The sequence below is a fragment of the Peromyscus californicus genome, unplaced genomic scaffold, assembly GCF_007827085.1.
Source record: "Peromyscus californicus insignis strain IS unplaced genomic scaffold, ASM782708v3 Scaffold_4__1_contigs__length_199733344, whole genome shotgun sequence".
Taxonomy (NCBI): Eukaryota; Metazoa; Chordata; class Mammalia; order Rodentia; family Cricetidae; genus Peromyscus; species Peromyscus californicus.
The window spans coordinates 127125670-127146126 of NW_026294562.1; the positions used below are offsets into that span (position 1 = coordinate 127125670).

General features: G+C 42.1%; 2 pseudogenes; one reads left to right on the plus strand and one right to left on the minus strand.

Annotated features, from left to right (window-relative positions):
• Nucleotides 1-481: 481 nt before the first annotated feature.
• On the plus strand, nucleotides 482-14202 carry LOC128123955 (YEATS domain-containing protein 4-like; annotated as a pseudogene).
• A 4138-nt stretch (nucleotides 14203-18340) lies between these two features.
• On the minus strand, nucleotides 18341-19402 carry LOC128123956 (actin, cytoplasmic 2-like; annotated as a pseudogene).
• Nucleotides 19403-20457: the final 1055 nt, after the last annotated feature.

Sequence of the window (20457 nt, forward strand, 5' to 3'; positions counted from 1 at the left end):
AACTTGACTGCATCTGAAATTAGTTAAAACCCCAAAATGGTAGGGCACACCTGTGAGAGATTTTTTGTTTAATTTGAAATAGGAAGCTCTACTTCATATCAGGATCTTCAATGTGGGAAAACACACCTTTAATCCAGCTCTTTGGAGGTGGGAGACCCACCTTGAATCTGGGCACACCTGCTGCTGGCAGCCTATATAAGGGCATGGAAGAAGGAAGCTTTGCTCTTTACCTTCTTGTTCTCAATTCACTAGCAAATCTATCCCTTCACTGGCGTTAGAGCCTACTTCTTTGGGATTCCAGTGTATACTGAAGTCCAGTTGAGACATCCAACCTTATGCACTGAACAACTACCAGATTCTTGGACCTTCCATTCATAGGAAACCATTGTTAGCTCACCTGGCCCACAGCCTCTAAGTTATTCTAATAAATACTCTTTCTCTATGTAAATTCATTCTATAAATTCTGTTACTCTGGAGAACCATGACTAATACAGAGCTATTTCCAACAGACCACACAGATCTTCTCCTACAGGCTCTCTCATCACCCATCACTTTGTCCCTGCTGCCAACTGCCACAGGCACTCCCTTGGAACCTGCTGCCCAGGCTATACCAGCCAGGGAAGCAGGTAGGTGATCTTAAGACCTTCATTCTCCCACTTTTCCTGTGAATTCAGTGCCCCAGTTTCATCCCCAGCTCTGCAGCATTCCACCAGCTGTGGTTCCTCCTCCATCTCTGCCCCTATTCTCAGGAGACTAAATAGATTCTGGTGGCACACCCTGCTTTCCTCCATCCTGTGGACCTTCTCAACATCTCCTCCTTCTAGTTCATCTTCATTCCTAAGTGTCGGGCCCCAATACCTAGAAACACAAGCTAACTGGAACCTCCAATGGCTACTCTGGCAGGATCTAAAGAAACATTCCCCACCTGGAAACCCACAGCCACCACACTCTCACAGAGAGGGTAACAGAAACCAAGGAACAGAACACCCATACAACAAAGACAAGACCAAATATCAGCACCTGGAATTAGAATCTTCCCAAACTCCAATGCCTAGAAGCCAGCATAAAAACATAACCAGTAACATCTAGAACAAGGCCAGCAACCCTACTATAGTAGGCCCTAAGAAATGCAGCAGAGCTGAAGCACAAGACACAGGCTTCAAAATAGCCTTTAATGAATACGTTAGAGGTCCTTAAAGAGGAAATGAATCCCTTCAGAAATCTATGAAAACACAAACAGAAGTGGAATGAAATGAAGAAAACAGTTCAAGACCTGAAAGTGGAAATAGAAACAACAAGGAAAACTCAAACTGAGGGGAAACAGGAAATGATAAATTTAGGAACTTGAATAGGAAACTCAGAGGCAAGCCTGACCAACAGAATATAAAGGATGGAAGAGAGTATCTCAGACACTGAAGACAAGATAGAAGAAATAGGATCATCCTCCAAAGAAAATGTTAAATCCAAAAGATCCTGGCACAAAACATCCAGTAAAACTTGGATACTATAAAAAGACCAAATCTAAGAATAATAGGAATAGAGGAAGGGAAAGAAACCCAGTTCAAAGGGACAGAAAATATTTTCAACAAAATCACAGAAGAAAATGTCCCCAATATAAAGAAGGAGGTACCCATCAAGGTACGAGAAGCATACAGAACACCATATAGACTGGATCAGAAAAGAAATTCCTTTATTATATAATAATCAAAACACTAAACTTACAGAACAAAGAAAAAATGTTAAAAGCTTCAGGGGAAAGGACCAGATAGCATATAAATGTAGATCTATTAGAATAAGACCTAGCTTTTCAACAGAGACTCGAAAAGCCAGAAAAGCCAGGAAAGATGTTCTACAAACTCCAAGAAAACACAAATGCCAGCCCAGACTATTATACCCATCAAAAGTTTGAGTCACAATTGGGTGGAGAAAGAAAGGCATTGCATGATAGAACCAAATTTAAGCAGTAGCTATCTACAAATACAGCCCTACAGAAGGTGCTAAAAGGAAATCTCCGCCTCCAACCTGAAGAGGCTAACCACACCTAAGAAAATACAAGGAATAAACAAGACCCAGACCAGCAAATAAGAAAAGGGCAGGGGGAGGGGATGACTCCACACCAGAAAAACAAAATGATGGGAATCAACAAAATTGTGTTCATTGATAACTCTCAACATCAATGGCCTCAATTCCATCATAAAAGGCACAGACCAATAGAATGGATTTGAAAACATGATCCAGCCTTCTGCATCCAAGAAACACACCCTAACATCTAGGATAGATATAACCTCTAGGTAAAAGTATTCCAAGCAAAAGGACCTAAGAAGCAAGCTGATGTAGCCCTTTTAATATCTGACAAAATAGACTTCAAAGCAAAACCCATCAGAAGAGATATTGAAGGTTCCTCACCAAAGGAAAAACCCACCAAGAGGACATTGCAATCCCTAACATCTATGCACCAAACACAAGGGCACCCAAGTTCATAAAAGAAATACATATTATCCTTCACAGAGTGACAGTGGGTGACTTCAATGCCTCAGTCTTGCCAATGGACAGGTTATCCAGACAAAAACTAAACAGGGAAATGCTGAAGTTAACTTACTTCATAAACCAAATGAACCCAACAGATATTTACAGAATATTTCACCCAAGCACAAAAGAATATACCTTCTTCTCAGCACCTCATGGAACTTTCTCCAAAATTGATCACATACTCAGACACAAATCAAGTCTCAACAGATACAAGAAAATTTAAATAACTCCTGCATCCTATCAGATCACCATGGATTAAAGCTGAATATTAACAACAACAAAAGCTTACAAACTCATGGAAACTCTCTACTGAATGAAAATGAGTCAAGACAGAAATTAGAAGAGAAATTAAAAGTTTTCTAGAATTGAATGAAAGGAGAAGTGGAAATATACCCTCATCCCTAACCCAGACTCTATCTTAATTAATAGTCATTCACAAATGAAAATTTAATTTCTCCAAGGGAGTCTACAAGTCACCCTTAAGGATAGGCTACATGCTCAACAGTAGATGACAACATAAACCAAACTCAACAGCATCTTTGGAGGGAGGTTCTTTGTCTCACAATATTAAATCAGGACATTTTTTTCTACCCTTTAGGTTTTTTTGTGGAAGTATTGTGGCTTCCAGTTTTTAGGTTTTTATGGGATTTTTGTGTGTGTGAACATGTGTCTTTCTGCATCTACATACATTGATTGTGCTTTTTCTTTGGCTGTTTTTTCTTGTTTGGTTATTTTGTTATATTGTAATTTGTTTGTTTATTTTATATTATTAATATCCTTTAGATGCCTGTTTGTTTCTAAGGAGAAACAGAAAGGGTGTGGGTCTGGATGGGAGGGGAGGTGAAGAGGAACTGGGAGAAGTAGGGGGAGGGGAATCATAGTCATAATAATATAGTGCATGAAAAAAATCTATTTCAATAAAAAGAAAAAAAGACAAAATATTAAAGGGATTATACACTGTTGTTGGGACATTTATGACAAAAAAATGCAAAATTACTTTAAAGATTCAAATAGTATTGTACATTATGCCAATTGAGTGAAGTACAAAATCTACATTATCTAAAGATACAGAAGAGGATGTAGAAAACAATTGATAAAATGTATTCTCATTTCATCACATCTAAATCCAATAAACTAGAAATTGAAGGGGAAGTTCTCAGCCTAATAATAGTCATCTATAAAATTCCTACAACTAATACCAAACTTAATGTTGAAAGCTGGGAAAGTATTCCACCCCCACCATCAACACCAGGATCAGGGTCAAGAAAAACATGGTTGTCCTCAGTTACTGTACAACACGATCCCAGGGGTTCTAGCCAGAGCAATAAAACAAGAAAATGAAATAAAAGACATATTGAGTCCAGAAAGAAGCAACGTTGTTTCTATTTTTATATTGTGTGATATGTTCTGTGGAAAAATCTAAGGACTCTCCTTCACTTGGCTCCCCCTCTGTTGCAGGGTAGAGACCCAAAGACCACTCAGCAGAACCAAAATTCAAATTGAGAATCTGTATTAAGTCAATCTGCAACTGCCTGGAGAGAAACACTCTTCACAGAGCAGCCTCAAATGCATATTACAGGGAGATTTTAAAGACAAAGAACACAGAAAAACTACATGTTGATTGGTATGTGCAGGCGGAAGCAAGCAAGCAGTTTAACAGGAGCCAAGAACATGCAGACAACTGGGGCATTTCCACCCTGAGTTTCTAGAACAGGATTGGGTGCTTTCGCTCCAGACTTTTCAGGGCAGGAAGTAGAAGCAAAAGACTGCTTCAACTGAGATAAGATGGAGAAACTTTTGCCATGTTATATCACTGTAAGACTGAGTGGCTGACTCTATAACACCCGCCCCCAAGTGCCCAGAGGAGCGGGATTGTGATGGGATCTGGGACTCAGCTGGCCTGAGATTTTCCCTGAAGGCAGCATCTCCTTTCCTGGGACAATATGTTCAAGAACATGTCAGAATTTAGGAATTTGTTCCTGACTTTGGCCAGAGAGTGAAGGAGGTTACCATTGTTAAAAACAGTAGTTTATGGTAATGTTGCCTAATATTTGGGGTAGAAAGAGAAGGTGGACACACCCACCCACACACAGTATATGTAAAACCATCTATAAATGAGGCTATAACAACATACGTAGATAAAGTCCAGTTTAAATTACATGAAAGCTATGGCAATCCCTTAAGAGTCATTACTAAGCCTCCATATGGAATTACTGAAACAGGATGGGGTGAATTTGAAATAATAGTTAAAATATTTTTCACAAGCCGGGCGGTGGTGGCGCACGCCTTTAATCCCAGCACTCGGGAGGCAGAGCCAGGCGGATCTCTGTGAGTTCAAGGCCAGCCTGGACTACCAAGTGAGTTCCAGGAAAGGCGCAAAGCTACACAGAGAAACCCTGTCTCGAAAAACCAAAAAAAAAAAAAAAAAAAAAAAAAAAAAAAAAAAAATATTTTTCACAGACCTACAACTCTGCATCATTTACTAGTACTGTTTCAGCCCGACAGAGCAATACTGGGGAAAAGGACAGTGTTTTCAGAGTTCTGTGACTAAATGATATTTCAAGACCTGACAGCAATGAAGCAAGAAACACCTTCTTGTCAACTAACAGTAGGAGCCTTTACGCACAAAACAGAATTTGCAGAACTTGAAGTGCAACACAGAAAAACTGGACACTGCCAAGAGAAAAAAAGAGAGAGGAAAGAAGGAAGGAAGGAAGGAAGGAAGGAAGGAAGGAAGGAAGGAAGGAAGGAAGGAAGGAAAGAAGGAAGGAAGGAAGGAAGGAAGGAAGGAAGGAAAGAAGGAAGGAAGGAAGGAAGGAAGGAAGGAAAAGAAAATCTAAAGAATCTACTTTTAAAATCTATTAGGACTGGTAGATTCAATCAGCACATTTATTATATAAGGTGAATATACAAAAATCAATGAAATTAAGAATACAATTATATTTAAATACCATCAAGAGGAGTAAAATCAAAGATGAACATGTTGTGCAGGCCTTAGGAAACATGTCTCAGCACTTGGTAAACTGAGGTAGGAGAATCAAGAGTTCAAGGCCAGCCTGCACTACCTAGCAAATTTAAGACTAGCCTGGGATATAGGATACCCTGTCTTAAAAAAAGCAAAATGAGCTGGGCGGTGGTGGTGCACACCTTTGATCCCAGCACTCGGGAGGCAGAGCTAGGTGGATCTCTATGAGTTCAAGGCCAGCCTGGGCTACAGAGTGAGTTTCAGGAAAGGTGCAAAGCTACACAGAGAAACCCTGTCTTGAAAAAAAAAAACAAAAAAAAAGCAAAATGAATAAAATACTTGTAAAGAAATACAAGGAAAGAAATGCCAGCTATATATTTTGAACACTATAAACATAGCTGGCAGAAAATAAGGAGGACCTAAAATAAACAGAAAAACATTTACCACGAATGAATCAGATATATTACTGTTAAGGAGGCAACCCTAGCTAATTGACCTATAGATTGACACAATATCTATCAAAGCCCTTCTTGCATATCTGAAGAGATTGACAATGTTATAACAAAGTTCTTTAGAAATTAAAGAAACCTAGAATGTCCAAAGTAATCTTCCAAGTTTCAAAACATACTACAGAACCATAGTAATCAGAACAGAGTAGCACTAGCAACAAGGTAGACATAGATAGGTTAATGCCATAGAGAGACCAGAAATAAACTCTTGACTTTATTGTCAGCTGACATTTGACAAGGATGCAAAGACAATCTACATAGGAAAAATATTTTATCAACAAATGTTGTAAAAGCTACCTGTGCCAAAGAATAGAATGTACTCTGTGTCTGACTCTTTGCATATAAATTTAAATGGATCAAAAGTCTAAATATAAAAACTAAAAATAATAAAACTATCTCCATTTATTATTATTGTGTGTTATGCATGTGTGTGTAAGTGTAGGTGTGTGGGGGCCAGAGGACAACTCTCAGAAGTCCCCTTTCTTCCTTCCACCATGGATTAGAGGTATGGACTTGGGAGGAAATGCTTTTACCCACTGAGCCGTCTCCATGTCCCTAAAAATAATAAAATTCTTTGGGAAACACAAAGGCATAAATATCTACAACCTTGGGTTATGTGTTACTTTCTTAAACATGATATCAAAAAATACAGATGATAAGGAAAAATCAATTGATGAATAACACTTCCTCAAACTTGATGGGTGCTTTTCCTTTAAATAATGACATTAATAAGGTTTAAAAAACTATGGAGTGGGAAAATATCTGCAATCATATACTTGATAAGAGTCTTAGATTTTATACATACAGATTCTTTTTTATCTTTCACATGCACAGGTGTGCAGGTGTGGGGGAATATGTGATGTGTGTGAGTACATGCTAGTTTATGAATGTAGGAAGCCATATGTGGAGGTCTGAGGACAACCTTGAGTATTGGTCACTCTTGTTGTCACTGTATACACCAGGCTAACTAGCCTGGACCTTCAGGGATCCTCCTGTCTCTACCTCCTAACCCTGTACTAGGACAGATGCACACTGCCACACTCAGCATTGGGTGAGCTCTGTTCACACTACTTGTACAGCAAGCACCTTGCCCACTGAACCATCCCCTCAGTCTATCTGGGCAAAGGATTTGAATACATGCAAAGATGTGCCAAAGACAAGAAAACACAAGAAAAGAGCCAGAATTCACACACTGCTGAGGAAAACTAACATTAGTATATTCACTTTGCAAAGCGGAGTGGCAGTTTCTTAAAATTTAGCACCTACTTTTTTTTTTTTTTAATCTAGCCAAGCCTATGTATTTATCCAAGAGGAAAATACACTGTCAGATGAGAATTTTACATGTGTACTCATAGCAGTAGCCCATCAATTGATGAATGGATACAGAAAGGATAACATAGCTTTATGATTGAATATTATACAGAAATAAAAATGAAATATTAATGCATGATACAACATGAGCCAATCTTGGAAACATTACGCCAAGTGAAGGAAACTGGTCTCAAAGGACCACATACTGTTTAATTCCAATTACAGCAAGTGTCCAGAAAAGACAAATCAACAGAAAGCAAATTAGTGGCTGCCAAAGAATGAGTGACAGGAGTGGATAATGACAAATGATGGCTGATGGGTGAAAAGGTTCTTTCAATGTGATGGAAATAGTCTATAGTTAGATTATGGTCATAATTGCATAATTTTGTAAGTATGCTTAAAAATCCATGCAATTCTACACTTTAAAATTGTCTGGGGTTTTATAGTATGTAAATTATACATCAACAAAGCTGTTCACATTTTTTTGAAAGATCCTGTAAAGATCATTCGGCACCTGCTAATTAAAGAAGTTTTCTGTTTATTTTCTCCTTTCATCTTTTATCTTTTTACCATCTCTACCGTTTTGTGAGTCTGCTGCACAGTTCAATCCCTCCCATCCCATTTTTTTTTCTAACAATGCAATACTTACTAATAAGGAACACATGTGGGGCTGGGGATATAGCTAAGTGGTAGAGTGCTTATCCAGCATGTGCAGAGTCCTAGGGTCAGTCCTACACACTGATAGCAGGCATGGTGGTCCAAGTCTGTAATTTCAGCAGTCGGGAGCTAGAGGAAGGAAGATCAGGAGTTCTGTCTAGGTTAGTGTCAACTACAAACTAATTTGAGGCCAGCTTGGGCTACACAAGGCGAGGCCCTGTCCCAAAACTAACATGAAAATACATATGTGTGTATTTAAAAATAAAAATGAGTAAAATCTATCACATGACAAATAAATGCTCCCTTGTCCTTTGGGGTCTGCTGTCCCACTCTCTGGATGTATCTATTGCCCATGGTTTCGTAGGGATCTCTTCAGACCTCATGTGTACGTTCACAGCTCATTACCTGTGCTGTGCTTCCAAACACGCAGGACTATGCACTATTCTGCACCATGCTTGTCTCATGGAGTGCTGCTGCCTTTGGGAGCTATTTCCATGTGTGCACATATGGACCGATCAAACCTACTGAATAGTGTAGCATCTGTTGATAGTTCTGCCATATTCATATTTATATTTAGGCTGTCTCCCCACATGTATGGTTTCGTTGCATGTTTTACTATTACAAATCACATAAAATAAACATATCCATGTAGTTAGGGGTTACTAGGAAATCAGGGGTGAAAAGTTATATGACTTTGGATGTTGATAAATGTGACCAGGTAACCCTACAGAAAGTTGCACATGGCAAGCTTGCATACCCTGGGGACACAAGAACTAGTACATATTTCAGAATCTCTCTCAGATCACAGGCTTGAGCACACCCAGGCTTGGCTCAGGTTTAAGTAATGTGCCTCAAACCTGTGGCTGCGTGCTCTTAATTCAAGGATGATTGCTCAGCTCTGTTTTCTGCAGTTTTCCGTCCTGACAGCCAGGTCTCCTAGACTCATGACACAGATACCATCAATATGCAAATAGCCTATTACTGCCCTGTCCAAAATAGAGCCACATCAGCTTCCACTCTGACTTTGTGGCGCTGACTGATGGTCCAGCTCCCTCTTCGTGTTCCTGCTTAACCTTGAGGGAAGTCACTCCACGTCTGACAGCTCCTGTCACTGCCCTGACTTAAGCAGCTGGTGTGGATAATGGTGACAGAAGGTGGTGTCAGCCACCTGGGAGGCTCGGAGTATTTGTGCCACAGGAAGGGGTGGGGAGTGGAAAACAGTAGATGGGTGTTTGGGAGTTAGTAGGGAACCACTAAGAAAGAACCGTCAGCATCTGCAGATGCTCTTGCAGATGCTCTGATGGAAGAGGGGTGTGGTCAGGCTCTGAGACAGGTACCGCACTCTTTTTGCTGTTCTTTATTTCTTTTTAATTGTATGTATTTGAAAGATGAAGGCAAGCTATTGTGGGTGAAAGCGGTTTGTAAATCCTAAAACACTGATCAAAGATGAAGCTTTATTGACTCGACATTCATTTTCTATTAAGCAAATTAAAAGTCCAGGGCTGATTGGCATTAAGAGAAATAAATACCATTTTAAGGAGGATAATTTTCGTTTTGATTCATATATGAGTCTTAACTGACTCTGTATATGTTACTTAGCATATGTTTAAAATTCTTTCTCTTTAGGTTAAATCAAATTTGACTTTTAAAAAATTAGAACAGCATTTTAAGAGCTAGTGCTTTGATCTTGAACTTAGTCTATCTGTTTTTTAAAGTGAAAATAAAAAGTATTTGTGGAATAATTAAGCTGTGTCCAGTGGGATAATTATGCCCCCCCACCCCCGTGGGACAGAAAATGGATCTGGGGGATTTGAAGCAGCCCTAAGAATATAATTCTGTGCCACAGAGCTACAAAAATCCTGCCTGATTTGTAAATTTGTGTTTCCATGGTAACACGAGAGTGTAGTTAAATAATCCTCACTTGTCTAGGACTGAATTCCAGCAACTCTTCCTAAACCTTCATCCTATTCTAATCCCACAGCTGTTGCCATGGAAATGATGAGATAAGATTCGGTCCTGGAGGCAGATGGGACTGCAGTGGGAGCTTAGTCCTGGCCTACATACTGGTTCCCTTTGGTTTTTCTCCCAATCTTTGCATTGCACCGAGCGGTCTCCACACATGAGAGGTTAATTTAACATGAAGTCATGAAAACCAGGCTGTGTGCTTAGCATCTGGTGCAAATGAGAAAAAAAATCTGTTCCAAAACATTGCTGAGGAACGAAAAATCTGCGATGCTTCCCTTCTCCTAGGTTCTGGACACTTACAGTAAGACACAACTGCACAGACTTCTTCACTCGAATCCTTCACACTCTGATGGTTCCCAAGGCCAAGAAGGATGGGCTGCACCAGGCCACACCACCCTGCCCTTTGCCAGCAGAGGTGGCAGCATTCCTCGTTGTCGTTGACGAGTGCCGTTCTTCACGGTTGACAGGTCTTTACAGGGTACCCCCAGGGTTCTCAACTGCTGGCTCAGCACTGTCCTCAAAAGGAATGACAGAGTTTTTCCAGGCTTCTGTCAACATCCTGTGGGCATTCTTGCACACAGAGGCATGGGGGAAAAAAGTCTAAATTTCAAAACATTGGTTCTAAACCAGACTGAAGCCGGGCTGGGGTTAGGAGCAAGAGAAGACACACTTGGTCGCCATCCTTTCAGCAGCATGATGTGATTTATCATGCAGTCTTTGCAGAAACGTCATTCACCCCAAAGTGATTTTGCCTTTTCAGTGAGGCAGATTTCCTGCAGGGTGTGTCCCCAGTATGTCACAAGAACAAGAGAAGCCCAACAGGGGACACCCGGGGAAGAGGAAGGGACCATCGGAGGAGCTCTGGCTATGAGTTTGTATGAGCAGTGTCCCCACAAGAGGCTGAGGCTGGGGTTTTCAGTGCCTCTCAGCTCCAGGTTCATATGGTTCTCCCTGGGTACCACCTCACCTCACACTGCCATTGATTTAGTGAAGGATGGAGGAGTCACAGCCATCTTTTTGTTATTGTTGCTGCCCTTTCCCTGGAGAGAACCAGTGGAGTTCTTATTAACTATTCCCTTTTGGAAGCTCCATTCATACATTCTATATGCTGGCATCATCCTTCTTCACATGACTGTTCAATAAACACCTAACATTGATGGAGGAGGGGTCCCAAAGCCACACCCCTAGCCGAAGAGCTATTGACAGTTATCGGTTGCTGGGAGAAGGGGAGTCTTTTCTTCAATGGTATAGCCACTACTAAGTTGCTCACACTCTTGTGAATAACTCTGCACGCCTACACTCCTGCAAGCCACATTGATTGAACTCAACTGGTCATTAAAATGGATACGGAAGTAGGAGGAACGCTTGGGAGGAAGAAGGCATCCAGAAGGAATAAGGAGATGATAAAACAGGGCAATGAGGGGGGTGAATATGATCAAAATATATGCATGTATTAAACTGTCAAAAAATAAGATCAAAAGTAATCACCTATTGAACTGATAAATGGATTATGTGATTTGAGATTTGATTGCAAAGTCCCATGAATGAGAAATAAGGATTTGTATTACTCTTACATCTCTCCCACCATAGTTACAGCGACAACTTTTAGAACCTGTGTGTAACTCTTTCTCTGGGAAAGTTGTTATATTTTCGGTGGCAAATATTATGATTTTCAGTGACATGAAGTATAATTTTATTTTCTCGACTTTCATAATTTCGCTGACACTAAAACCAGAGCAGGATTTCTGAGTCAGGAGTTCAGAATTCCTCAGGAGAAAATAGTCACAAATGGGGTCTTGCCCCGAGCACTTCAGTCAATCCACCTGGGTTCCCAATCTTCACTACTGCTCTTCCTAATATCTCTGAGGTGCACAGTCATCTTTCCCTTCAGAGGAATGTTTATACGTTAGTGCCCCTAGTTTCTTCTCAGCCCTGTCTAGTGCTTGAAGCAAGACAATACTTTAAAAATCTCTATCTGATCACGTCACTATCTTTAACAACTTTTCAATGCCTCACATCTATCCTTGAAATAATGTCCAAATCCTTACTTGGGTTTCTACAACCAACTCCTTCACATCATTAGTGCTGCCCAGTGTACCCCTGCATTCCCCATGCCCTGGACACCTGGCTTGGTTCCCCAGAGTGCACACACGATTGGAGTGCTTTGGCCTCGTCCCCTTGCTCTAGGCTGGTGTTCTCCGTCGCAATGTCATTTTCCAAGACTAGCCTTTGCTGAGTTCCACACTCACTATAGTCCCTCTGATAGGCTCAGCTCGCATGGTGGCCTGTGCACCTAAAGGGATTCGTCACAACTATTGTCACGTAGAACACACTGGATGTTCACATGAGTCTGTTCCGGAATGTAAATTCCACAGGAAGGAAGGCTGAGCTTATCTTATGCATGGGAGAGATGAAGCACCTGGGAAAATAATGAACGGCACGCTGGGACTAAACGGTTATTGGAAAGATCACTGATGTTCAAGGTCAGAGAGGACATGGAAAGCACTTAGGGGCTCAGTTCAAACATTAAGTCCTTGCATGTGCCACACACATGGATTAAAGTGACACTGGGATCACAGTACATGCATTTTCTAAGTTATATGAGATCAAGTATATGTGCCTAACCCTCCCCCGCAAATAGGTCTCATGTGTCATTTTTTAATACTGGATGTCAGCATGATTTGGAAGATTTAAATATTCCACCTTTTCAGTCTGGCAGGATCTTACAGGTATCATTGGGCAGCGAAGTTGGCACTTGTGTTAAAAAATAGCTATTTGTCTTGGATCATGGACTCTTCCCTCAGGCCAATTACTTCATCCTGGTGCCCAGTTGAAGCAAAGATGTTTGGATCCAGGAGCAAGGGAGAAGGGTGTGAGCAGCAGAGGACAGGGGAAGGAGATGAGCCACAGTACAGTCTCAACAAGGTCTCAGCCAGTCCCCAGGGAACTCTAGAGCTAGATGGGTGGTCCTGTAGTGTTTCTGTGCATCGAAGGGATGGGGCTAGCCACTGTTATTCCTTGAAGGCTATCCCAGGAATAGGTTTGCCTTTGGGTGAGGCCGTTCTTCTAATGTGAGGACAATTCAGGGAGCACTGGAAGTGGGAATAATGGACAGGAATCACACAGCTGAAGGAGTGAATGTCTTTGACTTGGGAAGAACACTACAAGGAAGTAAACTTAATAGCAATGATTCTGCCCACCTCCTACCTGAGCATCTGTAGTTCAACTCTGTGGACATAACACACTGGGCTGTGGAGAAGAGGTAAAGATACTAAGCGCCTTTTCTTTCACACAACTCCATCCTCTCCATTTTCCTCAGGTTCTGGCTAGCAGGTAAAGGTGAGAAGAGATGGTCTGCCCCTCCAAGAATTAAGTGTGTCTCCTAAGGAGGAGAATAGAAACACTATTTCTCATTTTAAAGTGGAGAGGAAGAAGTGCTGGTGACTGTCTGACCCAAAGCTCTTGATCCTTTTGGACCGTTCTTTTGGAATAAACCATTTACTGCTGGGTGAATGCTGAAGATGGTTTGCAGGGGGTGGGGGGTAGGGGTGGGCTGGGGCGATTTCCAGAGCTTCCTGTGGCCTCCAAGATTCTGTCTCAAGCCATATAGAACTGTTGCTGGGGTTGGATGGAGTTAGGGCATATCTGACAGACAAGTCTGCTCCCCCTCTTTCTCTTTCAAGAGCCCAGGTGCTCCCTAGATCAGATTTAAGTTAGTTATCTAAATGGCATTATTTCCAGCCATGACGGAAATCTCCGTCTTTGTCCACCAATTACATGCACAAGGCAAGCGGCAGTTATTTATAAACACTTTGTTCTAACTTGCTTGTCAGTGTGGCCACATACTGCTCTCTGTTTCTCCAGAGCTCTCGGCCCCTCCCAATCCCTCCTCTTCTCTCTGTCCTTCCAGGTGTAGTAGCATGGAGTTATCCCAGAAGGAATGTCCCTTTCTACGCAGGGCAGGAGAAAGTGATACATGTGTGGTTTTGCCACCTGCCTCTGCCTCTTCAAACGTGATCCCTAACCAAGGCCCAAAGCAATGAGACATTCAAGCCCTTGCTTTGTAAGCTTGCCACACAAGTATTCAGAGCTCTTACACTTCCCCAAAAGAAACTGCTAAAACTGTGCCACATTTCTGGAACTTTTTCCCCTTTGGGACCAGTTGCCCCTGAATATGTCCTCTCCCATTCCCTCTCTAGATGTGAATCTAGATTCATAGAGTCGTTATCAAAATCGGGCAGACTTTCTGGGAATGAAGTTCGCTGAGGGTTTTTTTCATTCTTTCTGGTTTCATGATACACGGTCTCCTGCCATTCAGAAAGAAAATCTGGTCATTTCTTTGTGCCTCAGATGTCTCCATTGAAAACTGACACTGGGGAGCCCACCTTGAGTTCAATCACTTCCCCACACTACTACACCGAGCCCCTGCCTGCCAAGTGAATGTAAGCTCTGTTATGTGAGGCCTGCAGCTAATGCAGTTAATGAGATGCTCTATGTCCAGGCTGCTCCATCAACACAGGCCCCGGTGAAGAGACACAAGGGAGTGTGCAGCCAGAAAGAGCACTTTTTCACAAGGACCTCACAGCCTAGACCTGGGCTGCCCCAAGCACAGTCGGATCCTGACTGCCTCAGACTGTGACATCCCTGAAATAAATGGAGGAACATTTGTGACTTCATTTAACTTCAATTAAAAATAGTAATCCAGTTCTTAGAAAACTTTACACTTGGCTTGGGTTAATAGAAATGTAAGCTTCTTTAAAAATTATTTATTTGTGTGTGTGTGTGTGTGTGTGTGTGTGTGTGTGTGTGTGTGTGTGTGTCTGTGTGTGTCTGTGTGTGTCTGTGTGTCTGTGTGTGTGACAGAGACAGAGACAGAGACAGAGAGAGCAAGTATGTGTGAGCCATAGTGTAAGTGTGTTGTCAGAACACAACTCGACCATTGAACTTAGGTCCTCAGGTTTTCAAGCCATGAGATTTTTACCTGGTGAACCGTCTCCTGGCCCTGGATCTCCTTCTTGAACTCTCACTATGAAGCTCATGTAAACGTGAAGTGTGGGATTTTAGCATTCTATTTGACATGTGCTATATGTATGTATAAAATAGACACAATGTTTCTAAGAATAATTATGAAAAATAGAAAATATTCTGATAATTTATGTGTTTATTTCATGTTGAAAGGAAAATATTTTGGATAGATGAGGACGGTCAATAAGATGTGTTGTTGAGGTGAATCACTTGAAGCTCTTATGACTTTTCATGTGGCTGCCAGAAACTTGACAATGACCTTCACAGCATATTATCTTAGGTAGAGGTTCTCCAAAGGGAAAGATGAGGTCAGGGAATACAAAAATGTAAATTTTCTGTATTAAACATGAGATAAAGAAGTAAGGGACTAAAAGGTGGGGCATCTCGTTTGAGGGGCTTGTAGAAGTTCACAGGGCTGAGAAAGTGCAAGAGAGGCAAAGGTGTGTTCAGTTAGACAGCCGGGCACCTGCAAACAGGGGGAGGCGGAAACAAGCCTCCTGCATCAAGAAGGTGAGGAAATCTGAAGTTCTTCAACTAAGATTGGGGATGAAGACCGGGTCAGAAATCGAAGGGGCCTCTGGACCGAATGAAAGGATTTGATGCTTGCTCTGAGGCAGGCAGTAGGAAGCCATTGAGGTTCTTTAAGGAAAGGAACAACACGGGTTAGCTACTTCGCTTCTTGGCTGGCTGGGTGGTTTACCGATGGGACTAAGCTGCTAGTGCCTGATACGTGCTAAGTGGTGCTCTACCGGAGTTATAGTCCCACCCCTTTTATGCTTTTATTTATTTTTTAAAGATGTATTTAATTTCATGCATATGAATTTTTTGTCTGGTGTATGTACGTGTACCTGTGGAGGTCAGAAAAGGTCATCAGGGAACTAGTTAGGATGACTATGAGCCACCATGTGGATGCCGAGAATAGAACTTGAGTCCTCTGCAAAAGCAATAAGTGCACTAAACTGTCAAGCCATCTCTCCACCACCCCTGCCCCCCAGCCCTTTTATTTTATTTTTTAAAGATTTATTTATTTATTTATTCATTCATTTATATGGGTACTTGGTCTGCATATATATCTGCACACCAGAAGAGGGCATCAGGCAGTTGTGAGTTGCCATGTGGGTGCTGGGAATTGAACTCAGGACCTTTGGAACAGCAGAGAGTGCTCATAACCACTGAGCCATCTTGCCAGCCCTCCCCCAGCCCTTTTAAAACATTAATTTTTAAAAAAATTTTAAATAGAAGCTTTCTAGTTCCTCTGGCTAGCCTTGAACTCACTCTGTAACTATGACAGGCCTTGGAACTTACAAAGCTGCATTTTGAAATCCTCACTCTGGTATTAGTGTGAGAACTAAGAACAACACTGGAGACCCCTCCACATATGCAGAATGGCAAGGTAGAGCAGTCAAGGGGTCCTGTGTTCCCCCTGTAGAGTTGGATGCTCTATGGGGGAGAAGACAAAGACAGCCACAATCAAGTTCCATGCTAAACAGCAAATAAATACAATCAGTTATAAACAGGCACTTTTAGAAAATGAAGACAATTTATATAAAGGTCGAGGCCATTTCTTGTCCTGTTTACAAGGTACAGATTAAACCTGTGTAAACAAAAGCAAATGTTTGGGAAGGTAAAGCTTTCAACCTCAATACCTGTGAGCCTTTGACAAGCCCAAATGATTAATTCCAACCCATAGCATGAAAAACACAATTATCAGAAGAAAGGAAATTGGCTGAGTGGCGGGAAAGGACCTTCCAGGCTGATGTCTACACTGGTGTTCCTCTGATCATGTATATTGGACCGCTTTGTGTGGACAAGCCCCTTGTTCACATTCCTGGCCTCGGGATTCTCTGAGAAAACATCTTTGAATACAAATGTTCCGATTTTGCCCTGGGACTCTTCTTCTGTTCTGACTTCATTATTGTTTCTAACCTCATTTCATTACTAATTTACATTTACTTTCCTACCAGGAGGTCAGAGGCTCTTTTTTATATATAAGGACATGTAAATGGTTGTGTTTCTTGGTTTTCCATTAAGCACGTACCACTTGGGAATTCAGTGTCATTCTGTGTCTCCTGAGGAGAATAGAATGGATCAGAATTTTAAATGTATAAATGCCCCCAGGCTTCTTAGGAGAATTATATTCTGGGAGTACAAGAAAAATAGAAATATAGATTTATAAGTATAACAGAAAATGCCCTGGGCTTAATCAACATGATGGGCAGTTATGTGCCGGTATGGGCAGTGGTATGGACTGCTATAGTCAGGAGTCAGTAGGGAGGCAGGATCTCTGGTCCTACTGTGCATGTAGCCTCTGTGCCTAATGGAGCATCACTCCATTGCCTTGAGTTTGCACTTCCTCATGTGTGAAATTAAGATACTAATATCTGCCCTCTATACCCATGGGGCTATTGTGAGGGTGGATAAAATATTATCTGTAAAACCAATGGGAATGTAGACACTTACATCTGTGCACCTCTAGACACAGCCAATCTCTGATGAGCGTGATCGTGGTGCTGAAGGTGGCTGATGCTGCTGCACAGCCCAACATATGGCCCACTACAGGTTCTCAATAAATACTGCTGAAGGGAGTCATGAGGGTGATTTCATTTGTTTATTTGTTCCTTTCAGAAATCCTTCTCACCCCCATCTACCATTTCTTTCTTTTATTTATTTATTTTTTGTAGTTATAGCAGCACTTACTTTTTTTTCTTTACACAATGATGTGTTGATGGGGCCTAATGTTCTCACCAAACAGTAGAAAACCAAAACTTGTCATCTCTTAAAGTATTATGTGCAAAACAAAACTTACATAAATTTAAAAAGATGAATAAATTCATAGATGTGAATGCAAACATTACCAGATCAGGCAAATTACAAGTCACGTGGTCAGGAGGAAAAACAACAGAATGAAAAGTTGGTCCTAAGGCTGGACATTCCCACCTTGGTAGACAGCAACATGGATGTGGTAAATGATTCAAGAAACCTTGCAGGCCTCATGAAATCCTGAATTGGTCAGCTGTTAGTTAATAGCAAGATCAGAACATTTCATGGTGCTTACACGGAGCCACCAGGCTGGAAATTTCTCTTCCTAAGCATGCTCTAAACAGCCACCAAATGACTTAGCCATGTGGACTAAAGACTAAATCAAGATATGCATAGGGTATTAAAATAGATACCAAGGGAATAGTTAACTTGACTACATGGTCAAAAACCAGCAACAAATTCTACAATCCAGTGCTGATATCAGACATGAGCTTCAAGGACAAATGTCTTCTCAAAGGCTTATTTCAGTTTCATGAGGCTAGCATGAGGTGTGCATTTTAGCCAGGACAAATTGATGCTTGGGAATCAGCTCATGCAGCATAGGCCTGGCTCAGTCCCTCTAGAAGCATTTACAGGGAACAGTGGATGAGCCCAACTCACCATACTCCTGCTTGCTTACTGATCCACATCTATTAGAAGCTGCATAGTGAGAACAAGATGGAGCCACCAATCGAAATTCAGTACTTGTGCACAATGTGTGTGTGTGGGGGGGGTGGGTTGCCCCAGGAAGCAATGCTCTTGGTCTTCATTGCGTGGGGTGCTAGCACTTGATCTCCTTCTGCATCCTGTCAGCAATGTGGGGTACATGGTGGTGGAGTTGAAGGTGGTCTTGTGGATACCACAGGACTCCATGTGCATTAAAGAGGACTGGAAGAGCACTTTTGGACCCTGGAATCTCTTATTGCCAATGATCACCTGCCTATCAGACAGCAGGTAGCTCTTCTCCAAGAAGCAGGAGGGTGCAGCACTGGTCACTTCTTGCCAAAGATCCAGGGCAGTGTAGCATAGCTTCTCCTTAATGTCATGTACAATCTCCCATTCAACCAAGGGGTGAAGCTGTAACTCTGCTCTGTTAGGACCTTCCTGAGGTAGTCTGTCAGGTTCCAGTTAGCCAGGTCCAGACAAAAGATGTCATGGGGAAGAGCATAGCCCTTGTAGATAGTCACTGTATGTATGACCCAGTCACCAGGGACCATGACAATGCCAGAGGCATACAGGGACGGTACCACCTGAATGGCCATGCACATGAATGGAATGTTGAGAGTTTCGAACATTGTTTGTGTCATCTTCTCTCTGTCAACCTTGGGATTGGGGTTGATGCTCTGGTCAGAAGCACTGTGTTTTCCTTGAGGGCCATGTGCAGTTCGTTATAGAAGGTGTGGTGCCAGATTTTCTCCTTGTCCTCCTAGTTGGTGACAATTTGGTGCTCCCTAGGGTCAGGATACCCCTCTTGCTTTGGGTCTTGTCATTCACATAGGAGTCCTTCTGGCCTGTGTCCACCATGATACCCTGCTGTTAGTGGCAGCAGATAATGGGGAGGGGGCACAGCCCTGGGGACATCATCCCCAGCAAAGTCAGCTTTGCCCATGCTGGAGCCATTGTCAGTAATGAGTACAGTGATTTCTTCTTTGCAATAGACCTAGGACCAGGCAATGGAGCAGCACAAAGACATGCAGTGGAACTTGTTGGTGAAGAGTGAATCACTTCTTTTGTTTTTTTAAAGATGTATTTATTTATCTCATGATTGTGTGTGTGTGCCTGAGTGTGTGTGTGTGCGCGCGTGCGTGCCATATATATGCAGGTGCCTTCTGAGGCCAGAAGAGAGCATTGGATCTCCTGGAACTAGAGTCACAGGCAGGCAAACTGCCTGATGTTGGTGCTGGGAACTGAACCTGGGGCCACTGGAAGAGCAGCAAGTACTCTTAATTGCTGAGCTGTCTCTTTCTTCATCCACCTCGAACCCCGAAGCACCCACGCCTTCGACTGAGGAGGGGAGGCTTTCCAGCCTAATTTTCCTCCCTAACTTTCACTTTCGAGCCTACACTTGGCTCGATTGCTGCCTCCAATTTGATCACATCTATTCATCTCTCTGTCTGAGCCTGAACTTGGTTTATTTCCCTTCCTGTCTGCATTCTCAGAAAGCTGTGACCTCCTTCTTTTATACACTCACGGATGACTGAAATATTCAGTTCTCACCTGAACACTTGTTTCTTCCTCCCGCTCCCCACACCAGATCACATATCAGCAAATTATTTGCTTCCTTGGCAGGTGAGCACTCTCTCCCTCCCTCCCTCTCCCTCTCCCTCTCCTCCTCTCTGCAGCTCTCCCTTTCCCTGTCTCTTTCACTTTTTACACAGCCCAGTCTCTGCATCACTATAATCTTCCTCATCATGAAGTTTCCCTTTTGGTTAAATCCATTATTCTGACTGTTTCTAAGCCCTTTTCCTAATCACTGTTAGCCACACAGCTCTGATTTAAGATGTGAGCCCACACTGATTGTTTCTGTCTGGGTTAGGGCCATAACTGCTGCCATAATGTTTTATGGTAACAGAAAATTTGGTCTCTGAGAACTTGTATAAGTACAATGCATCTTGCGAAGGGCAAGAGAGATAAGACCAGGCACCACTTAAAAATACAATTGGTGCTTTGGTAGGTATCGATGCAGCCCATTCTCTG